The sequence below is a fragment of the Stomoxys calcitrans genome, chromosome 4 (genome assembly GCF_963082655.1).
Source record: "Stomoxys calcitrans chromosome 4, idStoCalc2.1, whole genome shotgun sequence".
NCBI classification, from domain to species: Eukaryota; Metazoa; Arthropoda; class Insecta; order Diptera; family Muscidae; genus Stomoxys; species Stomoxys calcitrans.
In genome coordinates, this window is record NC_081555.1 from 132,835,941 (window position 1) to 132,861,196 (window position 25,256).

The following is a 25,256-nucleotide window of genomic DNA, read 5'->3' on the forward strand; positions in this document are numbered from 1 at the left end:
GAGTTTTGAGAGGAGAGTCTCATTGAGGAGTCAGGTGGCACTGGTTTAATTAAATACTGAGTGCCAATGATAATCTGCAGGATGTCACTTACTGATATGCGTTCCTTAGTAAGAATAGGAAAGGATCTCTCCGAACCATTTAATACCCAACGAGGTTAGAGACAAGGAGACAGACTATCGTGTGATCTCTTTAACAGCCTGTTGGAGAAGATTATACGTGATGGAGATGTGAATAGATATGGCACACTAATCACAAGAGAACACATGCTACTTACCTATGCCGATGACATCGATATCATAGGTCGGTCACCGGAAGCAGTAACTGCAGCCTTTGAAAGAATCGAACGAGAGTCAGTGAAAATGGGTCTGGCAATAAATGCAGATAAGAAGATATGGATGGTTTCAACTCCCAAAAAGCCTTGCACAACCAAGCAGTTAAAGAAAATGAAGAAAGTTGGGAACCAAAACTTTGAGATAGTCAGTAACTTGTTCTACCTCGGCACTGCCGTAATCGAAACGAATGACACAAATTTTGAGATTAAGCGAAGAATAATACTGGCAAACAGATGCTACTTTGGAGTAAGTAAGCAGTTTGGAAACAAGGCCACCTCTCGACAGACGAAGATCACACTGTACAAGACACTGATACTACCCGTGCTGTTATATGGTTCTGAAGCATGGGTACTTGTGAAAGCAGATGAGGCAGTGCTTGAAGTGTTTGAGAGATAGATTCTTCGTAAATTATATGGACCATATGAGTTAATGGAGAATATTGTCGTCGCATGAACTACGCGCTGTATGACGACGATAGCATAGTTACACGCATCAAAATACAACGGCTGCGTTGTATTTTGATGCGTGTAACTTCATCAGAATGGATGAAGAAGCTCCAGCAAAGAAGTCTTTTGAAGACAAACACGGTGGTACACGCAAACCAGGAAGACCAAAAGCCCGATGGAAGGATCAAGGAGACACCTCGAAACTTGGTGTCAGAGATTTTAGAATCAGCGCAGTAGATCGAGGTGCTTGGAACGCTATCTTACGTTCGGCTAGTGGATCAAATATTCTGTCATATCTAATTAAAGTAAAGTAAAGTGTCTAGGGGCCGACCCATCACCCAACAAGACATGTAGCCCGATCGGCACACTATGGGTATTAAATAAAAGTTATTTGAAAGAAGTGCACCATTTATTTTTCACTTTTTTTCTAGGTCCAATAATCTGGGTATGACTTCATTACATCATACAGTTTTATCCAACATTACAGATGTGCGGATATGGTAAAACCCTTCCAAATAAAGACTCTTGTTAACAGCTTTCATGAATGTTTCCCACAATTGTTAAAAAACCTAACCATTTAAAATTCCGTTTAATCCTACTGTACCCATGCATACCAGTATCACTCACCACATTTCGTCCATAGCAAGGTGTTGCTAATTGACTATGACACCCCTGACTTGAACTCAACTTTCCCATATGAATGCACTTTCCTTGCCTTACAGTAGTACAGTAACGCATACTACCACCACGCAGGCGTGCATTTAATTATGAATGCAAATTGGAAACTATGACAAACATTAGAGAGACGAATGTGAAAGGATTGGAAGGTTTGATATGCAGTTGTCACAATGGTGTGGAGTGGATGGGAGGGAAATGCATTTACTTCGTGGTAGTTGGCCTTTTCGATGCAATTGCTCCATAGCCAAATGTTCAAATGCAAAAGCAAACGAATAAGGGAAGATGAGTCTATGATACATCGGAAAAAAGAAATAAATAACAAGTAAAAACGGATATGTTATATATATTTATCTTATCTATTGGGTTGCTCAAAAAGTAATTGCGGATTTTTCATATAGTCGGCGTTGACAAATTCTTTCACAGCTTGTGACTCTGTAATTGCATTCTTTCTTCTGTCAGTTATCAGCTGTTACTTTTAGCTTGCTTTAGAAAAAAAGTATATTTGGTTAAAGTTCATTCTAAGTTTTATTAAAAATGCATTTACTTTCTTTTAAAAAATCCGCAATTACTTTTTGGGCAACCCATATTAACCTTAGGGGTCTATTACAACTCACTGCTGGAAATTTTAGCGAAATCGGGCAATAAATGCCCCTTTTAATTCCTCAAGGCTTTACATCTGGAAATCGGTCTATATGGCAGCTATATTCTAATAGGGTCCCAACTAGAAAAACACCGCACGTTTGTAAAGGGATGTAAAACGACTTAATGTTCCTAGTTTCAATGTAATCGGATAGTAGGCCTAAAACAATGTGGACCATGTTCGTCAAGGATGTCGAAAGGTCTCTTACAATTCACTGTTCCAAATTTCACCCATCACATCATAAAAACGCCTTAAATGAACTCAAGAAGCCTAACCGGCAGTCCGGTCTAGTCTTCTCCCACGTGTAAAATATTGCTACACACTTTTTTTCTCAGTGTAGTGCTTGTCTATCCATTTATGGCATCACTTCTTATGCTTCTCCCTCGTTATACTTGGTATGCATTCGAACTCTTCCTTAGGTTCCCCCCGCATATGAGAACATGTTGATCGCTCTCTCAAACATTTGTTTATTTTGTTTTGGTAATCCCAAAAGTCTCCGAAAAATGTGGTGGGGACTTCATTGATATGACATTCTTTCAATTTGTTGCCTCACCGCCGCTACCCTTTTCATACAATTTCTGCTTATTTTGTCCCTCACGTTATCTTTGATTTGATTGCCTGCTCGCCTGCATGCAGCAGCTTAGCAATCAAACATGTGCTAACACATTTCTTCCCTTCCCTTGACTGATGTAAACCCCACGTCTGTCCACACAATGCTCTCACTTTTGTTTGTACCGTTATGAGTATTTGGTGTTTGTGAACAAAATGCATTTTTATGACACCTCTTTGAGGGATGTTATTCGACGCGTTGTGGACAAATCTCAATATGACATGAGGGCTTGTGTAACAAATTTCCCCTTATTTGCTCTCACCCTATGTCCTTTTCTTGGTAGACATCATTTTAATTATTAAATGGCACGGCCTTTTGTCATAAATAAGTTTTATTGTTTTCAAATATTTGGGCTTCGATTTTTATGACAGCAGCAAAATTTTAATGTTTTCATGAGATTGTTTTGGTAAAGGTAAAGGAATTTGAAGTGTGGTTAGGAGGTGATTGACCAACTAAGCCTTACCTAATTCTTTTTTATCGTCTGCTAACAATTGGGATATTTGATATCGAAGTAATAGACGGCATTCGATTATCATTGGAAGAAAAAAACGAGAAAAATGGTTTTGTGTGTTTAAAGAAAATTTACTAAAAATTGCGCCTGTAAGGAAAATTTTCTTTTTTTATAGTACCCCACAAATGTCGCCAGCATAACCACCGTTGAAAATTATATCTGATGGTCTCCCCAGGATTTGAACCCAGGCGTTCAGCCATATATGCGGACATGCTAACCTCTGCACTACGATGGCCTGCATGCCTTAATCACTCTATGACTTCCCAATACTAACGAAGCAAGTTGGGTTTAATTTTTGTAAAAATGGTTCTGTCGTAGAGCTGGCAAAATATCGATGCCACTATCGATATTGACTTTTTTTGACCGAATATCGATTAAGATAGATAGAGATAGATTCTCCGTAAATTACATGGACCATATGAGTTAATGGAGAATATTGTCGTCGCATGAACTACGCGCTGAATGACGACGATAGCATAGTTACACGCATCAAAATACAACGGCTGCGTTGTATTTTGATGCGTGTAACTTCATCAGAATGGATGAAGAAGCTCCAGCAAAGAAGTCTTTTGAAGACAAACACGGTGGTACACGCAAACCAGGAAGACCAAAAGCCCGATGGAAGGATCAAGGAGACACCTCGAAACTTGGTGCCAGAGATTTTAGAATGAGCGCAGTAGATCGAGGTGCTTGGAACGCTATCCTACGTTCGGCTAGTGGATCAAATATTCTGTCATACCTAATTAAAGTAAAGTGTCTAGGGGCCGACCCATCGCCCAACGAGACATGTAAGCCGATCGGCACACTATGGGTATCAATTTGAAGTTATTTGAAAGTAAAGCACACTATGGGTATCAATTTAAAGTTATTTGAAAGTAAAGCACACTATGGGTATCAATTTTGACTGAATATCGATTAACAAATTTTTCCGGTGGATGCTATCAGAAGAGTTAAATTTTATGCAAAATTAGACAAAAATAAGCGATGCGACACTAAATGTATCTTTTAAGATGAAATTGCGCCTATAGAGGGCGCAATTTTCATCCGATTAGGTTAACATTTTGTACAATGATTTCTCTCATGACTTTCAACTGACTTTATTAATCTTGGATTTATTTGGTCTGTCCATTGATATTGCTTCTGTATAAATATATATCGATATTTATTATTAAAACTATCGAAATATCGATTGTTGTGATTATCAATAGTTCGCCAGCTCTGTTCTGTCGGTCGCTGTCCAAGAGCTTAGATGGACACTGTCCATGAGGCTAAGTTGCATAATCTGCTTGCAGGTATGGCAGATTCACCTCCACCATTCAGTGGGGATGCTCAAAATTATGAGAAGAGATGGTGTTGGCATGGTCCTCTTTCAGGAAGGAACAGGCAGGTTTTCGGCCAGGACGTTCTTGTGTTTTTGACACAGTTTCGCGAAGTTCAATGTGGAGCACACTGTTGAATAAGGGCATCCCAGAAAAAATTGTGACACTAATTAGGGAGTTGTATATGAATGCTGAGGAGGCCACCGTAGCGCAGAGTTTAGCATGTCCGCCTATGACGCTGAAAGCCTGGATTCGAATCTTGGCGAGACCATCAGAAAAAATTTTCAGCGGTGGCCGTTCGGACTTGGCTATAAAAAATAGGCCCCTGCACTCATTGATATGTGAGAAGTTTGCCCATGTTCCTTAGTGGAATGTTCATGGGCAAAATTTGCATAAATGAATGCTGAAATTTCAGTCCGTTTCAATGGAAAAGAAGGTCGTCCTTTCGGGATCGACAAAGGAGTAAAGCAGGGTTGCATTCAACTCCGTATTAGAAGCAACGAATACTGAGACACACTATGGCTACGCCTGGGTATTTACCACTTCCTCGGAGACATCGACTAAGCGGATGAAAAATGCCTCTTTGCGCATTGCTTTGAGCACATAAAGGCGAAACTGGAACGGCTGAATGAAAATGCTGCCAAAGTATGCAGCCTAAGGATAGACATAGCAAAAACCAAATTGATGGGGATAGGAGCATCACAACTGACACTGCTCACTATAAACGACCATATCATTGAAGACGTTGACAACTTCTCCCATCTTGACAGCAAAATAGCAAAGAACTAAGAATCAGAGGATCAGAGGCAGACATACGCGTACGTATCAACAGGGCCAGAAGCGCCTGTCTTAGACTCAATGAAGTTTGGAGATCTAGTGACATCTCACATGATTCAAAAGTCAGAATCTTCCATGTGAAATCTTTTTATACGCTCCACCATAGGATGGGGGTATACTAATTTCCTCATTCTGTTTGTAACTCCTCGAAATATTCATTTCAGACCCCTGATCGTCATGACATTTCATGTCAATCTAGCCATGCCCGTCCGTCCGCCTGTCTGTCGAAAGCACGCTAACTTTCGAAGCATGAAAGCAACCGCTTCAAATTTTGCACAAATACTTCTTATAGGTGTACTGTAAATGGCCCATATCGATCTATGTATTGCCACATAAACCGATCTTGGGTCTTCACTTCTTGAGTTTCTAGAGGGCGCAATTTTTATTTTTTGGCTGAAATTTTGCATGAAGTGTTTTGCTATGATTTCCAACAACTGTGCCAAGTATGGGTGAAATCGGTGCATAACCTGATATATCAGTCATATAAACCGATCTGGGGTCTTGACATCTTGAGTCTTTAGAGGGCGCAAATTTTATCCGATTTCGCTGAAATTTTGCATGACGTGTTTTGTTATGACTTTCAACAACTGTGCAAAATATGGTTCAAATCGGTCCATAACCTGATATAGCTGCCATATAAACCAATCTGGGATCTTGACTGCTTGAGGCTCAATAGGGCACAATTATTATCTGATTTGGGTGAGAATTTGTACAACGGCTTCTTCCATGACCTTCAAAATACGTGTCAAGTATGGTCTGAATCGGTCTATAGCTAATACAGCTCCCCTATAATACGATCTCCCTATTTTACTTTTTGAGCACCTTAAGGGCGCTATTCTTATTCGATTTGGCTGAAATTTTACACAATGACTTGTACTATGGTCTCCAATATTCCCTCCATTATGGTGCGAATCGGATCGGGAAAATACCTCGACAAATGCGAAACATGGTGGAGGGTATATTAGATTCGGCCCGGCCGAACTTAGTACGCTTTTACTAGTTTATTATATGGTTGTACAACTTGGAACTTGACACAAGCGACTATGTGTAAAATCAAGGTTTTCATAAATCGCTGCCTACGACAATAGCCCCCATATAGACCGATCCGCCGATTTAGGGTCTTAGGCCCATAAAAGCCACATTTATTTTTCGATTTTGTTGAAATTTGGGACAGTGAGTTGTATTAAGCCAGTCGACATCCTTCTTCAATGTGGCCCAGATCGGTTCAAATTTGGATATAGCTGCCATATAGACCGATCTCTCGATTTAAGGTTTTGGGCCCATAAATTGCGCATTTACTGTCCGATTTAGCCGAAATTTGGAACAGAGAGTTGTGTTGGGCCCTTCAACATTATTCTTCAATTTGGCCCAGATTGGTTCAGATTTGGATATAGCTGCCATATAGACCCATCTCTCGATTAAAGGTTTTGGGCTCATAAAAGGGACATTTATTGTCCGATTTACCCGAAATTTGGAACAGTGAGTTGTGTTGGGCCCTTCAACATTATTCTTCAATTTGGCCTGGGTCGGTTCAGATTTGGATACAGCTGCCATATAGACCGATATCTCGCTACAAAATTGAACAATGACTTGTACTTATTACACAATGAGTGAATGTTCGTGCCAAATTTTATCCAAATCGGACCATATTACGATAAAGCTGCTATGGGGGCATAAATTATTCATTTTTCATCGGATTATGACGAAAGGTGTTTAAAAGGTGCGTATCCCCGGCTGGGCGGAACTTAACGCCTTTTTACTTGTTTAGCTTAGTGGGATCAAGTGGAAAATGTAGGGGGTATGGGTTTTTTTTGTAAAAAAAGTCTCCTTTATAGCGTGACATGGTCTACTGTACGTGGATGCTAAACTGCCAGGACACTCAGGCCTTCTGTCGACCGAAGGAAGATGAAGGAATTACAGGCTTTTGATAAGAAATAATGTGCTTAAGCGGTTACATTGCAATAGGCCTTGTGGCAGCGCACTAGAGAATCCCCCAAGCAAAAGTTTCCAAAAAGTGGGGAAATTGCCTCCCCACTTGAAAGTTACCCCACCTTGTTAACTTTCATATCGCTGATATACATTTGCTCTCCCTCTTTTCAACTTCGTTTTGTGTTACAACATTTTTAAATGTCACACATCCAAAGGGATAATAAATTATTAAGGCAATGGCGTTAAAATTCTAAGATTTAAATTTCACTAATGTTCGAAAATAAGTGAAACAAATTCATTGGAAAACTCCAAAACAAGACACAAAGACTATTTCATCTTGATTTGTCATGGTCATTAGCCTTTTGAGTTACAGCGAAATGTTTCGTAAGCAAAACAACGATCACAACGAACAATCTGTATTCATATTTGATTTAGTAGCTACAAACAAATACATGTCGACTCCTGTTTTCCACCAAAAATTTCCTACAATGCTGGTGCTGAGTTTTATAGATTTCTTCTCGTTTGAGTTACTCCCCCCTCCCCTTCCCTAGCTAAGACTCAACAACCCAACAAAGAAAAAAACACAACGATACAAACAACAGTCACACAAATTTCCTGCATTTTTCCCACTCTTTTTTTTTCAATTTTCCACTTTTGTCAGGTTTATCTTTGGGATTTCTTGGTTGAATTTTTGTATGAATGGCGGCGATGGGGGGAGTACATCTATCTGCTAACCCTCGATTGTATGACAAATGGATATTTTCTCAGTGTGTGTGTGTGTGTGAGTGTGACTTACCTTGCCCGAGAGGCTATCATTTGTTGGTGTTCCCTTGACGGCAACAGCATAAGGAAAATCTCTTCCAGGGGGGTTTTCTTTCAATTTGTTGCTTGTCTGTCTTTCCGAGAGTTTTCTGTTCGAATATTTTGTGTTGCTTCATTTGGTAGAGACGAGCTGTTTTTCCTCTGCTTTTTTTGTACTCTTCTTCATATGCTCGCATTGTTCGCTTTTATTGGGACGATTTGTTATGCTTTTCTCCCTTCTCGAAAGAAGAAAAAGACAGATGACGGGGTTGAGGAGGTAAAACAACAAAAAGATTTTCATAGGATTTTCTATTGCTGAGTTTTTTCTCCACTAGTCTTGTGTTGGGGATATTTCTTGTCGCGTTCGTTTTTTGTTTGTTGCCAATATGGCATTACTTTTTTATTCATTCTCCTTTTGCTTTGTTTGTGTGTATGTGTGTGTGTGTGTGTGTGTTTTTTTGAAACAGAGAAATGGAAAATAGTGTGTGTTTTTGTTTTTGTTTTGTGCCGCCAAGATTGATGCAATTATGTCATTTCTATTTAAGGTTGATTATCGTGAGAAGCACTCACAAATCTCAAATCTGGCTGTGGACTTGATATGCTCAGCGCTTCACACACACACACACACACCTAGCCAACCACATTTAAGCACAACTGAAGTTAGGGCAAGGGGCCAACAACGGTTGTTGTTTTCATTTACAGGAAGTGACATAGACTTTAAGCGAATGAATGAATGAATGTATGTAGATGGCTGGCTGGATGGACGAGTAATGGTGTTTGACTTCTTTGGAAACTCCTAGGTAGCATCACATACACATACACAATCAAACACAAGAGCGATCTCCTTGAATTGCCTTCAGTTTGTGGTGCTGTGGCAATGGGTGTCATTGTCACAGTTCATTTCGGTGGAGTTTTATGACCTCTTCTTCAACAGCGCCCCAGTTTCAAGCCATCCACATAAACCACGAGTCTTAGACATCAGCAAGAAACTCATACCCATACAGAGATCTGTAAGAAAAAGGAAGAAGAGGGGAGGAAACTACAATATGGTGGTGTGTAATATTTTCTTTTATGACAACTGTTTAAATGTTCATTGTTAAGCGATTAAATGGTGATAGTGCAGGCGATGATGTTTCAGGCATTTGGTCTGCTACATTAAATGCATCTTTGATAGCGAAGGGTAAAATATTTGTTGTTAATATTTAAAATTTTTTGGGAGGGGAGTTTTGATCAACGAGAAGAAAATACAATTTCGAGGAAAATAAATCAAAAACTTTGAAATATCGAAGAATTTATAAAACAGAATTTTTGGAGAAAAAAAAAAAAATAAATAAATTTCTGCTCTAATTTTCCTAACAACGCAAATTTCAAACAAACCATTCTTTGCATCCGGTTAAGTACTGAGCAGTAGATGGATTTTTTAAGCGCCGTCCACCAGACCACAACACCATATAGCTTAATAGGTCTGACAACTGCAGTATATACCCAATGCATGACACGCACTCTAAATCCCCAACTTTTGCCAATGGCTCTCTTGCAGGTGTATAGGGCAAGAGTGGCTTTTCTTGCCTTTTCCAAAATGTTGGATTTGAAGTTCAATTTCCTGTTCAGCAAAACACCCAGGTATTTTGCGCTTTCTGTAAATGGAACATTCTCTCCACCCAAGGAGATAGGTTCCACTTTAGGCAACTTGTATCTTCTGCTGAAAAGAACTACATCTGTCTTGAACGGAACTATACCCAGACCACTTTCGGTAGCCCACTTTGCTGTTGCACTTAGAGATTGCTGCTCTACGCAACTGCCACGTCATCAGCATACGCGACTACTTTTACGCCTTTTTCTTCCAGAGACAATAATATTGTGTTAATGGCTATATTCCAAAGTAAAGGAGACAGTACACCTCCTTGAGGTGTTACTCTGCTGACCCATCTTTTTAGATCCACAGATCCCAAGCCTGCCGTAATGCATCTTTTGGTAAGGAAGTTATTAATAAACTTTCTTACGGTAGAGTTGATGCCTAGAAACTCCAACTCCTTCACGATTGACGTTGGTTTTGCATTACTGAAAGCACCTTCAATGTCAAGAATTGCTAGCATTGTATATTCCTTGACAGCAAGAGAACCCTCAATGCAGCCGACCAGGTCATGAAGGGCTGTTTCAGTGGATTGGCTTTTAATATATGCATGATGCTGCCGCGACAGCCGATCTCAAGGGATCTTTGCCCTTAGATATCAACCTATCAACCTCTAAAGAGTCTTCAGCATAAAGGATGACTAATGGCACGAAAATCCTTCGCCTTCGTGTGGTAGGGTTTTCCTGCTTTCGGAATGAAAATGGCCTTCGAGTCCCTCCATCCCACAGGTATATATGACATGCTGATATAAGCAGATTATATATCCAGCGTATCAGACAAAGCTTGTAATTCAACCGGTGATACATCATCAGGGCCAGGCAACTTAAAGGAGTCGAAACTCCTTATCGCCCAAATTTTTAGTGGGGAGTTTTGATTAACGAGAAGAAAATACTATTTCGTGGAAAATGAATAAAAAAACTTCAAACTTTCTAAGAATTTATAAAGCAGAATTTTTGGAGAAAATAAGAATTGACAAAAAATTTTACAAAAATAAATTTCGGCCCTAATTTTCATAACAACGAAAATTTCATAATAAAAATTGACTTACACAAGTAAAAAGACTTTTGACCTGGACAAACTTTGGATACCAAGGATGATTTTTTAGCTATTATCTATTTGGCAACTCTGGTTTAACCAGCTCACGCAGGTTTTGTGCTTTGTTTAACTCTCAAACATCTTCAGTTTGCTCCATAATTTAACCATGAATCGTCTTACAAACGATCAACGATTGCAAATTAGTGAATCTTCTTCTTCCATTTTACGACGGAGTTCATTTTTGGCTCAATGGATACGTAAATAAGGAGAAATGTCGCCATTGGAGTGAATAACAGTCAGAAGCATTGCAAGAGGTACCAATGCATCCAGTAAAAGGTCACAGTTTAGTGTGGTTTATGGTCTGGTGGCATCATTGGACCGTACTTCATCAAAGATGATGCTGGATCGTAACGTAACTGTGAATTGTGAGCGTTACTGTGAGATGATATACAACTTTATTTTGCCCAAAACACAAGAGCTTGACTTTCATGACATGTGGTTTCAACAAGACGGTGCCACATGCCACACAGCACGCGTAACAATGGACTTATTGAGAGGCGAGTTCGGTGAATATTTTATTTCACACTCGAGACCAGTCAATTGCTCGCCTATATAGTGCGATTTAACGCATTTAGACTATTTTTTGTGGGGCTATATAAAAGCTCATAGCTATAGACAGATAAGCCCGCTTCAATTGATGCATTGGAAGACAACATTGAAGCATTTATTCGTGAGATACCGAAATGTTGGAAAGAGTATACCAAATTGGACTATGCGGTCGGACCATTTGAGGCGCAGTCACGGTCAAAATAATCTTCTAACGTAAAATTATATGGACCGTACTATCGATTCAAATAAAGATTTCATGCATATGTCAGAATTTATTTTTTTTTAACTTTCCTATAGCCCATAAAAAATCAACCTTTAGAGGCAATACCAAAGCACAGACCGAAAAACCAAGTTTAATAAAGTCAATTGGAAATCATGTGGGAAATCATTGCAACATTTTAGTCCAATCGGACGAAAACTGAGCATCGGATGGCCTTTTTTTATATATCTATATCACATCTGCATCTCGTACTCCAGCAGGATATTAAAATGATCACACGATAGGCTGTCTCATTGTCTGAAACCTCGTTTGGTATTAAATGCTTCGGAGAGATTCTTTCCTATTCTTACTGAGAAAAGCCTATCAGCAAGTGTCAAACTGCAGAGTGTTATTAATTTTTCAGGGATACCAAACTTAGACATGGCATGAAATACCTTTGAACGTAAAGAAGTATCGAAGGCGGCTTTGTAGTCAACAAAGAGATGGTAGGTGTTGATTTGTCCTTCTCGGGTATTTTCCAGGATTTAGCGCAGTGTAAATATGTGGTCTAGGATGGATTTACCAGGTCTAATGCCGCATTGATAGGACCCAATTATCTCATTGACTTTAGGTTTTAATCTTTCACACAGTACGCTCGAGAGTATCTTGTATGCGATGGGGAGGAGACTTATTCCTCTGTTGTTTGGAACATTCCGTCTTGTCTCCTTTCTTGTGTACGGGACATAGTATGCTTAGGTTCCAATCATCGGTTAGGCGTTCTTCTAGCCAGATTGCGCGGATAAGCTGATGCATACGCCTTATCAGCGTCTCGCCTCCGGTCTTAAATAGTTCAGCGGGTAACCTATCGGCTCCTGCTGCCTTGTTGTTCTTTAGTCCGGTCACTGCTACTTGGACCTCATTTTGACTAGGAGGTAAACATTCTTTACCATCATCAGGGATTGGTTCTACGGTATCCTCTTCGCCGCCAACATCGGACACTAGCAGTTGGGTAAAATGTTCTTTCCATATCCTCAGCATGTTATCTGTGTCAGTTACCAGATTTCTTTCTTTGTCTCTGCAGGAGGATGTGCCTGCACCAAAGCCATCGGTTTGATGTTTAATTCTTTGGTAGAATTTCCGGACTTAATTCTGACTCCTGTACATCTCAATTCGCTCACACTCACGTCTTTCCATTTCCTTTTTCTTTCTGCGGAGTAGACGTTTCTCCTCTCTCCTTTTCTGCCGATACCTCTCTTTCATTTGGAGCGTTGCTACTGATTGCACAGTTGCTCTATATGCCGCATTCTTGGCTTCAGTAACATCTCGACACTCTTGGTTGTAGCATGGGTTTCTTGGAGGAGGTTTCCGGTACCCAAGCACGGATTTCGCTGCATTTTCCATGGAGTGGGCAATAGTTTGCCACTGCGCCATTATATCAGTGGAACAAGGAGTGCTTTCATCGAGCGAGTTGAGTATGCCGCTGCCATTTGTTGTGTTTGCAGCTTTCAATGTCCAGCTTCCGTGCAGTGTCAGATCGTACTATATGGACCAGTTAGCTTTAATAGAGGATATAGGCGTTATATGAACCACGAGCTGTATGAGTTTGACGACGATAGCATAGTTACCCGTATCAAAATACAACGGCTATGTTAGCTAGGTCATGTTGCCAGAATGGATGAAGAAGCTCCAGCAAAGAAGTCAAACTCTAAGAAAAAAACCCACTCCTCCGAGGCATTGCAAACTTCCAAGAACTTGCAAACCAAGTTTCGAATCCCCTGGCCGGTCAAAAAACATTTTTTTTTAAAAAAATTCAGCTAATCATCACGAATAAAATGATGTCGGTAGGCTAGAGGATGCATGCAAGACTACCAAACATAAGATCATGAGTTCAAATCAAGCGGAGGCAAAATTAATAAAATTTGATTTTAGGATAAAATAGTAGAGAGAGCATGACAAAGAAAAAGCCCGAGAGCAGAAAACGAATGAGACGAGCAGCGCGATCCGAACAAAAGAAAACACCACCACATTGAAGCTGTTGGTGATGGTTTGCTGCACACCATATGTGGTGGCTAGTTAAATGGTTTTTGTCTTGCTAATGTATATATTGTTGTTCTTGTTATATATTGGCTTGCCAAGAGTGCCTTTCAACAACAAAATTGTACTTTCGGTCGCCTGAGATTCAAAAAAAATTGTTGCAGGAAAATTAACAAATTTCGTCGTTTTTTTTTCGACCAAAGTTGTTGTATTTCAAAATTAATTTTATCTCTGTATATGCAAACTGAGAAGACCAAAAGACCGATGGAAAGATCAAGTGTTGGGAGACTCCTCGAAACTTGGTGTCAGAGATTAAAAAATGAGCAAAGAAGATCGAGGTGCTTGGAACGCTATTCTACGCGCGGCTAGTGGAGCAAATGTTCTGTAATAGCCAATTAAAGTCAGTAAGTAAGTAATGAAAGGTATTTTAGAGTTACATACGAATTTAAATTATTTTTAAATTTGGACCATGTCAGAAGTGCAGCGCAAACACTTAAAGCTGTAGCGTAGCACACCACGCCAGCTTGTAGCCTAAAAAAAATCTAGTTTAACTGCAAACTTCCTTCATTAAACCACTCATTGACCCAATTTAATTTGTTCCCTGAATTTTTGAATAAAAAGTTTTTTCTTGGCTTTAGCATTAAAGTCTGTGCTTTAGGTTTTTGTATTCAGCATGCAATACACAATTCTTGTCAGAAGTCTCCTTCTCCTTCCAACAAGTGTTTTATTTTCTGTTAAATTATTTAAATAACTCATGCCTTGCCATATTTCATTAATAACATTTAATGAAGCATTTAGCCAAAAACTTTATCGATACGCTCAAGTTGCCAAAACGATATAAAAATTTTATTATGTCCAAGAAATAAACACTAAAACAAACAATAAATTATTGTAAACAAAGAGATGCAAAGCCAAGATTTAAAGTTCCATTAATCAAAGGCGAAATAATGTTGCATAAATTAAGTAAAGAGGAGGTGCTGTTAATGATGCGCAAGTAGCTTGTTAAAAAAAAGTTTCTAGAGAAAACAACAGCAAGAGGCCGCTAGGCCAGGTGTATCTAAGTATAGTCCCATCTGAACCATAGTTGGGTCAGATGTCGGGAAGCCTTTAACTACTCACTGTTTCAAATTTCAGCGAAATCGGTTAAAACAATTAAGCTTTTATGGGCATTAGACCCTTTGTCGTCAGATCGGTCTATATAGCAGCTATATCCAGATATGCTCCAATTTGACCCGTTCCAGAACATAACCAGCGTGCATCAAAAAGACGTATCTGTGCCAAATTTCAGCTCAATATCTCAATTTTTGGAGGTTATAGAGTGATTACAACTGACGGACGGATAGATGCAAATCGTTTTAGAATCCGATCCGAAATATAATATAAACCCATCTCTAAGAATCTGATATACAATCTTAGAACAGAGAGTCTGGAGACCGCCCATCCACTGAATACCCTTCAATACGACAAATAGGTCGACCGGGACAATATGGGACTCAAAGGGAAAGTCTACGATATTAATGTACGAATCTGATCCCTAGACCCTACCCCTTTCCTTAATTTTCAAAACCTCCATCTCGGGATGAATGCACCGATTTAAGCAAAATTTTAGTAACTCAAAAATTTACGATAACCAACAAAATTGGTATAAAACTTTGAGGTCAAATAACTAGGGGGGACGACCCACCCAAAAACCCATCGAAACGGGCATGTTTGCCGATTGGGAAAATATTGGTATCAAATGAAAGGTATTTAATAGTAGAGATCAACTTAAAATGAAAATTTAGTACCAAGTCCCGTAGGTTCGCCCCACCCCGAAAAAAACAACCCAAAAATTACATATTTACCAATTGGGGCAATATGGGTATCAAATGAAAGGTAATTGGAAGTAGAGTACAAATCTGGTAAGGGTGTATCTCTTCCTAGGTGTCGGAGGGGGTTTCCCAACCCCAAAAAACCCCCCAACAGGACTTATTAGCCGATTGGAACAATATGGGCATCAATTGGAAGGTATTTAAAAGTATTGCCCAAACTTTGGGTAAGCACAATTCTCATATAAAATATTTGATCCAAGGGTTTCTCGGGGGCCGCCCAACCACAAACAATCCCCAAAGCGGGCATATATTTCAATTAACACAAAATATACATGAAATAAACCGTCTTAAGGAGAAGACTACCGGAAAATGATGGGCTTGAAAGAAAAGTCTTTGACAGATGGATATTAGGCACCAAACGCTTTAGCAGGATATTTATATCGCGACAACGAGGGACACTCCCCCTTACCCCAAAAGAACTACACGATGGGACTCAAATGAAAGGTATTCAGCAGTAGAGTACGAATTTCATATTAAAAAGTGGGTCCAAGTAACTCGGGGACCGCCCCAGCCAAAAAAAAAAAAACACCCTAAAATAGGTTTATTGGACGATAATGACAATATGGAACTCAAATGAAAGGTATTTGGGAGTAGATTGAGGGTATGAGCAGGATGGAGGAATAGGCTTTATAATTTGTTGATATTGGAAGGGGGTGGACCCTACCCCGTTAACCCAAAAACACCACCTAAAATCAAAAGTGGACCGCTGGAAGTGCATGGGTATCAAATGAAAGCTATTGAAGAGTTGAATACGTAAAGGGTGATTTTTTTGAGGTTAGGATTATCATGCATTAGTATTTGACAGATCACGTGGGATTTCAGACATGGTGTCAAAGAGAAAGATGCTCAGTATGCTTTGACATTTCATCATGAATAGACTTACTAACGAGCAACGCTTGCAAATCATTGAATTTTATTACCAAAATCAGTGTTCGGTTCGAAATTTTGAATGGGAGGTCAGGACAAAGTGCCGATGGGCGCCCCAGCCCCAAAACACACTCCAAACGGTTCACGTTTACCCACCATGGCAATATGGGGCTCAAATTAAAGGGATTTAGAAGTAAAGCACAAATTTAATATATATATATATATATATATATATATATATATATATATATATATATATATATATATATTTGAGTCTAAATGTCTGAGGTGCCATCCCTCCTTTAAAAGTATTTCTCATTACCCTAGTTTTCAAAAAAAAAAAAAAAAACAGATCGGAGATTCGTAATGCGATTCGTCCGAATACTGATGCACTCTTATAGTCATCTGAAACAAAACATGGTTTCTACCGTTGGGGTTGGGTGCCTCGGTGACCACACAAAACCCAGCAAAATGTATTTTGCTGAATATCCACATTCAGGGCAAAGTGTCCCCACCCCAAAAAAGATATTAGAGAAGGAGCTGCGGAGCGCGCCCGGTTTGGCTAATTTTCAATAAAAATAAAATTTCAACGAAATTTTCCATACAAATTGGATTCGATGAAATTTTGTGAAAACAACAAAATTTGAAAAAAATACTAAAAATAAAATTTGAAAAAAATTTCTAACAATATAAAATTTCGATGTAAATTTGTATAAGAATAAAATTTCGGTAAAATTTTCTAAAAAATATAAAATTTTGTCCTAGATTTATACCCACCACTGTAGGATGGAGGTATATACATTTTGTCATTCCGCTTGCAAGACATCGCAATATCCATTTCCGACCCTATAACTTTATAGGGTCTTGATGGTAGTAAAAATCTAAGATTATCTAGATCATGTCCGTCCGTCTGTCGGTTGAAATCACGCTACAGTTTTTAAAAATATAGGTATTGAGCTGAAACTTTGCACAGATTCTTTTTTTGTTTATACGCAGCTCATATTCGAAGATGAGCTATATCGGACTATATCTTGATATAGCCCCCAGACCGACCGATCCGCCGATTAAAGGTCCTAGGCCCATCAAAGTCACATTTATTATCCGATTTTGCTAAATTTTGGGACAGTGAGTTGTGTCAGGTCCTTCGATATCCTTCGTTAATTTGACCCATATCGGTCCAGATTTGGTTATAGCTGTCATATAGACCGATCCTCCGATTTAGGGTCTTAGGCCCATAAAAGCCACATTTATTATCCGATTTTGCTCAAATTTGGGACAGTGAGTTGCATTGGGCCCTTCGACATATTTCTGCATTTTGGCCCAGAGATCGGTCCAGATTTGGAAATAGCTGCCATATAGACCGATATCTCGATTTAAGGTTTTGGGCCCTTAAAAGGCTCATTTATTGTCCGATGTCACCGAAATTTGGGACAGTGAGCTAAGTTAAGCTACTTAACATACTTCTGCAATATGGCACAAATTGGTCCTGATTTGGATATAGCTGTCATATAGACCGATCACCCGATTTAAGGTTTTTGGCCCATAAAAGGCGCATGTATTGTCCGATTTCGCTGAAAGTTGGGACAGTAAGTTGTGTTAGGCTCTTCGACATCGCCCTTTAATTTGGCTCAGATCGGTCCGGATTTGGATATAGCTGCCATATAGACCGATTTCTCGATTTAAGGTCTTGGGCTCATTAAAGGAGCATTTATTGTCCGATTTCGCCTAAATTTGGGACAGTCAGTTTTGATACGTCTATTGACATCCTTCTTCAATTTGGCCCAGATCGGTCCCGATTTGGATATACCCGCCATATAGACCGATCTCTCGGTTTAACGTCTTGGGCCTATAAAAGACGCATGTATTGTCCGATTTCGCCTAAATTTGGGACAATCAGTTTTGTTACGCCCATTAACATCCTACTTCAATTTGGCCCAGATCGGTCCAGATTTGGATATAGCTGCCACATAGACCGATCTCTCGATTTAAGGTCTTAGGCCCATAAAAGCCACATTTACTATCCGAATTTGCTGAAATTTGAGACAGTGAGTTGTGGTAGGCCACAAGACATCCTTGACCCCGATCGGTCCAGATTTGGATATAGCTACCATATAGACCTATCTCTCGATTTTAGATTTTGGACCCATAAAAGGCGCATTTATTGTCGGATTTCGCCGAAATTTGGGACAGTAAGTTGTGTTAGTCCCCTCGATATCCTTCTTCAATTTGGCCCAGATCGGTCCAGATTTGGATATAGCAACCATATAGACCGATCTCTTGATTTAAAATCTTTGGCCCATAAAAGGCGCATTTCTTGTCCTATTTCGCTGAAATTCGCAACAGTAAGTTGTGTTAGGCCCCTCGATATCTTTCTTAAAGACGGTCCAGATTTGGATATATCTGCCATATAGACCGATATCTCGGTTTAAGATATTCGCCACAAAAAAGGAGCATTTATTGTCCGATTACGCAGAAATTTAGGACAGTGAGATGTGTTAGGCCGCTCTATATCCTTTTTATAGACGGTCCAGATTTGGATAAAGCTCGCATATAGATCGATCCCTCTATTGAAGGTCTTGGCCCTATTAAAAGTGCATTTATTATCCGATTTCGCTGAAATTTGACACAGCGACTTATATTAGGCTCTTCGACATCCGTGTCCTATACGGATCAGATCGGTCTATATTTGGATATAATTGCCAAAAAGAGCAATATTGAACCAACAATTTGAACAATGACTTGTACTTATTAGACCACTCAATGTCCGTGCCGAATTTGGTCGAAATCAGACCATACTTCCATATAGCTGCAATGGGGCCATAAATAATGCATTTTCATCGGATTATCACAAAAAGTGATTTACATATATACTCGAGGTGGTGGATATCCAAAATTCGGTTTCGATTCGATTTCTAATTCAAATTTTCTATTTTCTCTCTAATCTACAAAAATCTGGTTTTATATTTTGTTAAAAATTTCTTTACAATTCCTTAAATTTTGCAATCATTTGATTGAATTCCCCATTATCCAAATTCTGTCTGGCTGTCTGTCTGTCAAAGTTTTTGCAAGATCTTAATAAATTATATGACCGATAACTTGTTCCAAGGAAACCATCAATGTTTGCGCGCACAAACCTTGCTCAGATCATTGAACTCAACAATGGACAACGTCAGAATATAAAGACCGCATTTACTTTTGAAGGCCCTCTACACACAAAGCTGGTGATGATGATTACGTCGATGATGATGATGATGATGATGATGAGGATGGAGATATTGGTAGGTAGAGGTGCAATTCAATGAATCGATCACCAAAAACAAGATTGCCAGCAATGCCATCAGCCTTCAACTTTAAAAACTACAAAAAAATTAGAAACACCAAACACTAAACAAAGAAAAAAATTTCGAAAAAATATAAAAAAAAAATTAATTTCACCTTCGCTTCAGTTCAGTTCGTTTCGATTGCTGAGGTGACGCATACATCGCACATTTAACCTCCCGATAATTATTTCGGCCATTGACAGTGAGTGGGTCAACAATAAAGAATAAAAAAAAAAAACCGATAAACCGATAGTCAAGCAAGCAAAGCCAAACGAGCGATCCGACCAACACCCCGTCATAGCAAAACGTTTTGGAGTTCAAATGTATAGACAGATGGGCGAATAGACGGACGGACGCCGTACTGAGGTTTATGTAAAAACATCTCGTGAAAAAAAAATAAACGAAAAATTGCAAACAAAGGTAAAATAACCTTCTGCCGGCATGAATGCCAAAATGCAAAACAAAAAAAATTTTTTTTGCAAAAAAGCAAAATGAATTTAAATCTATAAACCAAAATCGTTGGGTTGGGGCGAATTCCAAATGAGCTATAATTCAAAAAGAAGGTGTTGAAACAGCTGAAAGTCACCGTAGCGCAGAGGTTAGCATGTCCGCCTACGACGCTGAACGCCTGGGTTCGAATCCTGGCGAGACCATCAGAAAAAATTTTCAACGGTGGTTTTCCCCTCCTAACGCTGGCAACATTTGTGAGGTACTATGCCATATAAAACTTCTCTCCAAAGAGGTGTCGCAGTGCACGCCGTTCGGACTCGGCTATAAAAAGGAGGCCCCTTATCATTGAGCTTAAAACTTGAATCGCACTGCACTCATTGATATGTGAGAAGTTTGCCCCTGTTCCTTAGTGGAATGTTCATGGGCAAAATTTGCAATTTTTGGTTTTGAAACATCACAGATTTTGCTGGATACTTGGACCCAATTTTTAATACCATATTCATTTTCTGGTTTCCAATACCTTTCATTTGATACCCTTATTGTGCCCATCGGACCACTTTCGGATATGGGTGCCGTTTTTGGGGTAAGGGGGAACGTCCGCCTCCACCCGATATCTAAAAATTATATTGCCTATGTTTTCTTCCAGACAAACGTACACAATGTATGAACATTTTCAGAAAATCGGTTCAGCCAAGTATCATATAGTCTTAAGGGGCCCAGTGGGGTTTTTGAGGTCGGCTAATATGCCCATTTGGGGGTATTTGGGGGTGAGCCACCTCCCATTACTTGGACCTAATGTTTTGTGCCATATTTGTAATCTACTGTCCAATACCTTTCATTTGAGTCCCATATTGAAATGAACTTCCAATATATCTATTAAGAGGAGTTTTGGGGTTAGGGGGAGGGGGGAGGGGCCCGCTGGGTACTTGGACCCAATTTTCAATACCATATTCGTTTTCTGGTCTTCAATACCTTTCATTTGATACCCTTAGTGAACCCATCGGACCACTTTCGGATATGGGTGGCGTTTTTTTAGGTAAGGGGGGGGGGGGGGGGGGGGGTCTGCCTCCAACCGATATCTAAAAATTATATAGCCTATGTTTCCTTCCAGACAAACGTACACAATCTATGAAAATTTTAAGAAAATCGGTTCAGCCAAGTATCATATAGTCATAATGGGTCTAATGGGGTTTTTGAGGTCGGCTATTTGCCCATTTGAGGGTATTTGGCGGTGAGCCACCTCCCATTAATTGGACCTAATGTTTTGTGCCATATTTGTAATCTACTGTCCAATACCTTTCATTTGAGTCCCATATTGAAATGAACTTCCAATATATCTATTAAGAGGAGTTTTGGGGTTGGGGGGAGGGCCCGCTTGATACTTGGACCCAACTTTTAATACCCTATTCGTTTTCTGGTCTCCAATACCTTTCATTTGATACCCTTATTGTGCCCATCGGATCAGTTTCGGATATGGGTGGCGTTTTTGGGGTAAGGGGGAGGGTCCGCCCGATATCTAAAAATTGTATAGCCTATGTTTCCTTCCAGACAAACGTACACAATGTATGAAAATTTTCAGAAAATCGATTCAGCCAAGTATCATATAGTCTTAAGGGGCCCAGTGGGGTTTTCGAGGTCGGCTAATATGCCCATTTGGGGGTATTTGGGGGTGAGCCACCTCCCATTACTTGGACCTAATGTTTTGTGCCATATTTGTAATCTACTGTCCAATACCTTTCATTTGAGTCCCATATTGAAATGAACTTCCAATATATCTATTAAGAGGAGTTTTGGGGTTAGGGGGAGGGGGGAAGGGCCCGCTGGGTACTTGGACCCAATTTTTAATACCATATTCGTTTACTGGTCTTCAATACCTTTCATTTGATACCCTTAGTGAACCCATCGGACCACTTTCGGATATGGGTGGCGTTTTTTTAGGTAAGGGGGGGGGTGGGGTCTGCCTCCAACCGATATCTAAAAATTATATAGCCTATGTTTCCTTCCAGACAAACGTACACAATCTATGAAAATTTTAAGAAAATCGGTTCAGCCAAGTATCATATAGTCTTAAGGGGCCCAATGGCGTGTTTGAGGGGTGGCATGACCCCCCTCCACTTCGATCTGATTTTGCATGCCAGATACGAAATCTACTCCTTCCTACACCTTCCATTTGAGCCCCATATTGACATGAACGTCCAATATGTCTGTTTGGGGAAGTTTTGGAGTTGGAGCGGCCCGTTGGGTATTTGGACTCAAATTCTAATACCAAATTCGTATTCTACTCTCCAATACTTTTCATTTGATACCTATAGCATCCCGATCGGTCCACTTTTGATTTTGGGTTGTGTTTTTGGCATAAGGGGGAGGGCCCGTCCCCCTTCCGATACGGAAAAATTATATGGCCTATGTTTTCTTTCAGACCAACCTGCACAGTATGCGAAAATTCGAAAAAAATTTCGGTTCTGCCGTTTTCCAGTCTATACGGAACAAACAAACCGAGTCCCATATATCCGTGATTGGCTAATGTGACGATTTTTGGCGTTTTTGTGGGTGCGGGGTGACCCCCTATACTTCGATCTGACTTTGTATGCCAGATTCGAAATCTACTTCCGAATACCTTCCATTTGAGTCCCATATTGACATGAACGTCCAATATGTCTGTTTGGGGAAGTTTTGGAGTTGGGGCGGCCCGTTGGGTATTTGGACTCACATTCTAATACCAAATTCGTATTCTACTCTCCAATACTTTTCATTTGATACCTATAGGGTCCCGATCGGTCCACTTTTGGTATTTTCGTTGTGTTTTCGGCATAAGGGGGAGGGTCCGTCCCCCTTCCGATACGGAAAAATTATATGGCCTATGTTTCCTTCCAGACCAACCTGCACAGTATGGGTATTTTCGAAAAAAATTTCGGTTCTGCCGTTTTTCAGTCTATACGGAACAAAAAAATCGGGTCCCACATATCCGTGAATGGCTAATGTGACCATTTTGGGCGTAATTGTGAGGGTGTGATGGCCCCCTATACTTCGACATGAATTTGTATGCCAGATTCGTTATCCACTCTCGCATACTTTTCATTTGATACCCATATTGTCCTTATCGGTCCACTTTTGATTTTGGGTGGTGTTTTTGGAGTAACGGTGGAGGGGCCGCCCCCTTCCGTTATCAATAAATTATAAAGCCTTTTTCTACCTCCCGACCATATTCGTAATCTACTCCGGAATACCTTTCATTTGAGTTCCATATTACCATGATCGTCATATAAACTTATTTTAAGGGGTTTTGAGATTGGGGCGGCCTCCCAGGTAGTTGGACCCAACTTTTATTATGAAATTCGTACAATACTCTTGAATACCTTTCATTTGAATCCCATATTGTCCCGATCGGTGCACTTTTATTTTTGGGTAGTACTTTTGGGATAAGGGGGAGGGTCCGCCCCCCTCTCGATTTTAAAAAAAATATATAGCCTATGTTTCCTTCCAGACCACTCACATAATCTGTGAAATTTTCAAGGTAATCGGTTCAGCGGTTTTTGAGTCTATGCGGTACAAACAAACACAAATTGAATTTTATAAACTTTATAGGGTCGGAAATGGATATTTCGATGTGTTGCAATTGGAATGACAAAATGAGTATACCCCCATCCTTAGGTGGTGGGTATAAGAAATACAAAACATATTAGAATACATGCCGCTTAGAGACAAGTCTTATGAATACAGAAAGTGACAGCTCATATGAAAAGTCTTATGGTGTAATATCAGCTTAAGTTATCTGATACTCGTTCAGGTGAGTAATGCGCAACTCTGCTGGATTTATTACTCCTCCACACGATTCGCATCCACACGATTTTCATCCACACGATTCTAAGGACGTCCAAGACTCTTCTGATTTACTCTTTAGCAACTCATTTGGAAGATTCCAGGAACACTCTTCCAGAAGATTCGTCTTGAAGACACAACTTTTCATGACAGCTTAAGTCATATGATACTCGTTCAGGTGAGTAATGCGCAACTCTGCTGGATTTATTACTCCTCCACACGATTCTCATCCACACGATTCTAAGAACTTCCAAGACTCTTCTGATTTACTCTTTAGCAACTCATTTGGAAGATTCCAAAAACACTCTTCCAGGAGATTCGCAACACAACTTTTCATGACAGCTTAAGTCATCTGATACTCGTTCAGGGGAGTAATGCGCAACTCTGCTGGATTTGTTACTCCTCCACACGATTCTAAGAACTTCCAAGACTCTTCTGATTTACTCTTTAGCAACTCATTTGGAAGATTCCAGGAACACTCTTCCAGAAGATTCGTCTTGAAGACACAACTTCTCATGACGGAGGAATCGTCTACGACTCATAGACGAGCTCGTCCGCGATCATAAACTTCATCTAGAAGATAAGCGGAAATTAGTTTGGCGATCGAAAATGTTTGCAGGGTACTTATGTTCGCCCTATGGCCATACACTGGCAAATGAATTGAAAAACCTAAAATACAGCCCCCAAAATGGATACCGCTCTGTTTACAAACATCCATCATAATAGGTAGCACAAAGCAGCAATTGCTAAAGTGTAAAAAAAAGTAAAAGGTAAATAAACGCACAAGATCAAGGCAAATAAACAAACATCCATCCGTATCAAAAAAATAACAGAAAAATAATTAATTAAACATACTCAATTACACGCCATCTCATGCCTGCTTATTTGCAATGTGATCCGCAATGAGGCATATAATTCGCACGAAACTAAAGCATGCAAATTTTACGCGCTACCCAGAGTGTTTTTTGAGTAAAAAGTCAAACGGTAATAAAAAAGCATGAAACCTTGTTAAAAGCTGATTTTTGTGATTTTTGAAAGGAGAACTATTGTAAAAAAATGTGAATAAATAACCTTAAGATCTGTCTAAACGTTAGATATCAAATTCAAAGTAAAAACGCCTGACCCTGCCGGTACATCTCAGACTTTCTGGCACTAAGATACTGCTATACTGCATCTTCTCTGTTCAGAGTTCGGACATTACAGGTGCAGATCATGGTCCTTGATCATGGATCATGGGGAACGTCAACATTAAAGGAGTTCACTTTTCTGCTCTATATTTATCTACAAAACTTGAAAATACAGTAGAATCTCGAAA

The 25,256-nt window shown here is 39.7% G+C and overlaps 1 protein-coding gene across 1 annotated transcript in view; it reads right to left on the minus strand.

The window, feature by feature from the left end:
* LOC131997027 (uncharacterized) overlaps positions 1 to 9,103 on the minus strand; it is a 341,371-nt gene extending 332,268 nt beyond the window's left edge. Inside the window, exon 1 of the mRNA XM_059367275.1 lies at positions 8,100 to 9,103. The gene's annotated coding sequence lies outside the window, so the exon portion shown is untranslated. The remainder of the gene's footprint in view (positions 1 to 8,099) is intronic.
* Between the last annotated feature and the right edge of the window lie 16,153 nt (positions 9,104 to 25,256).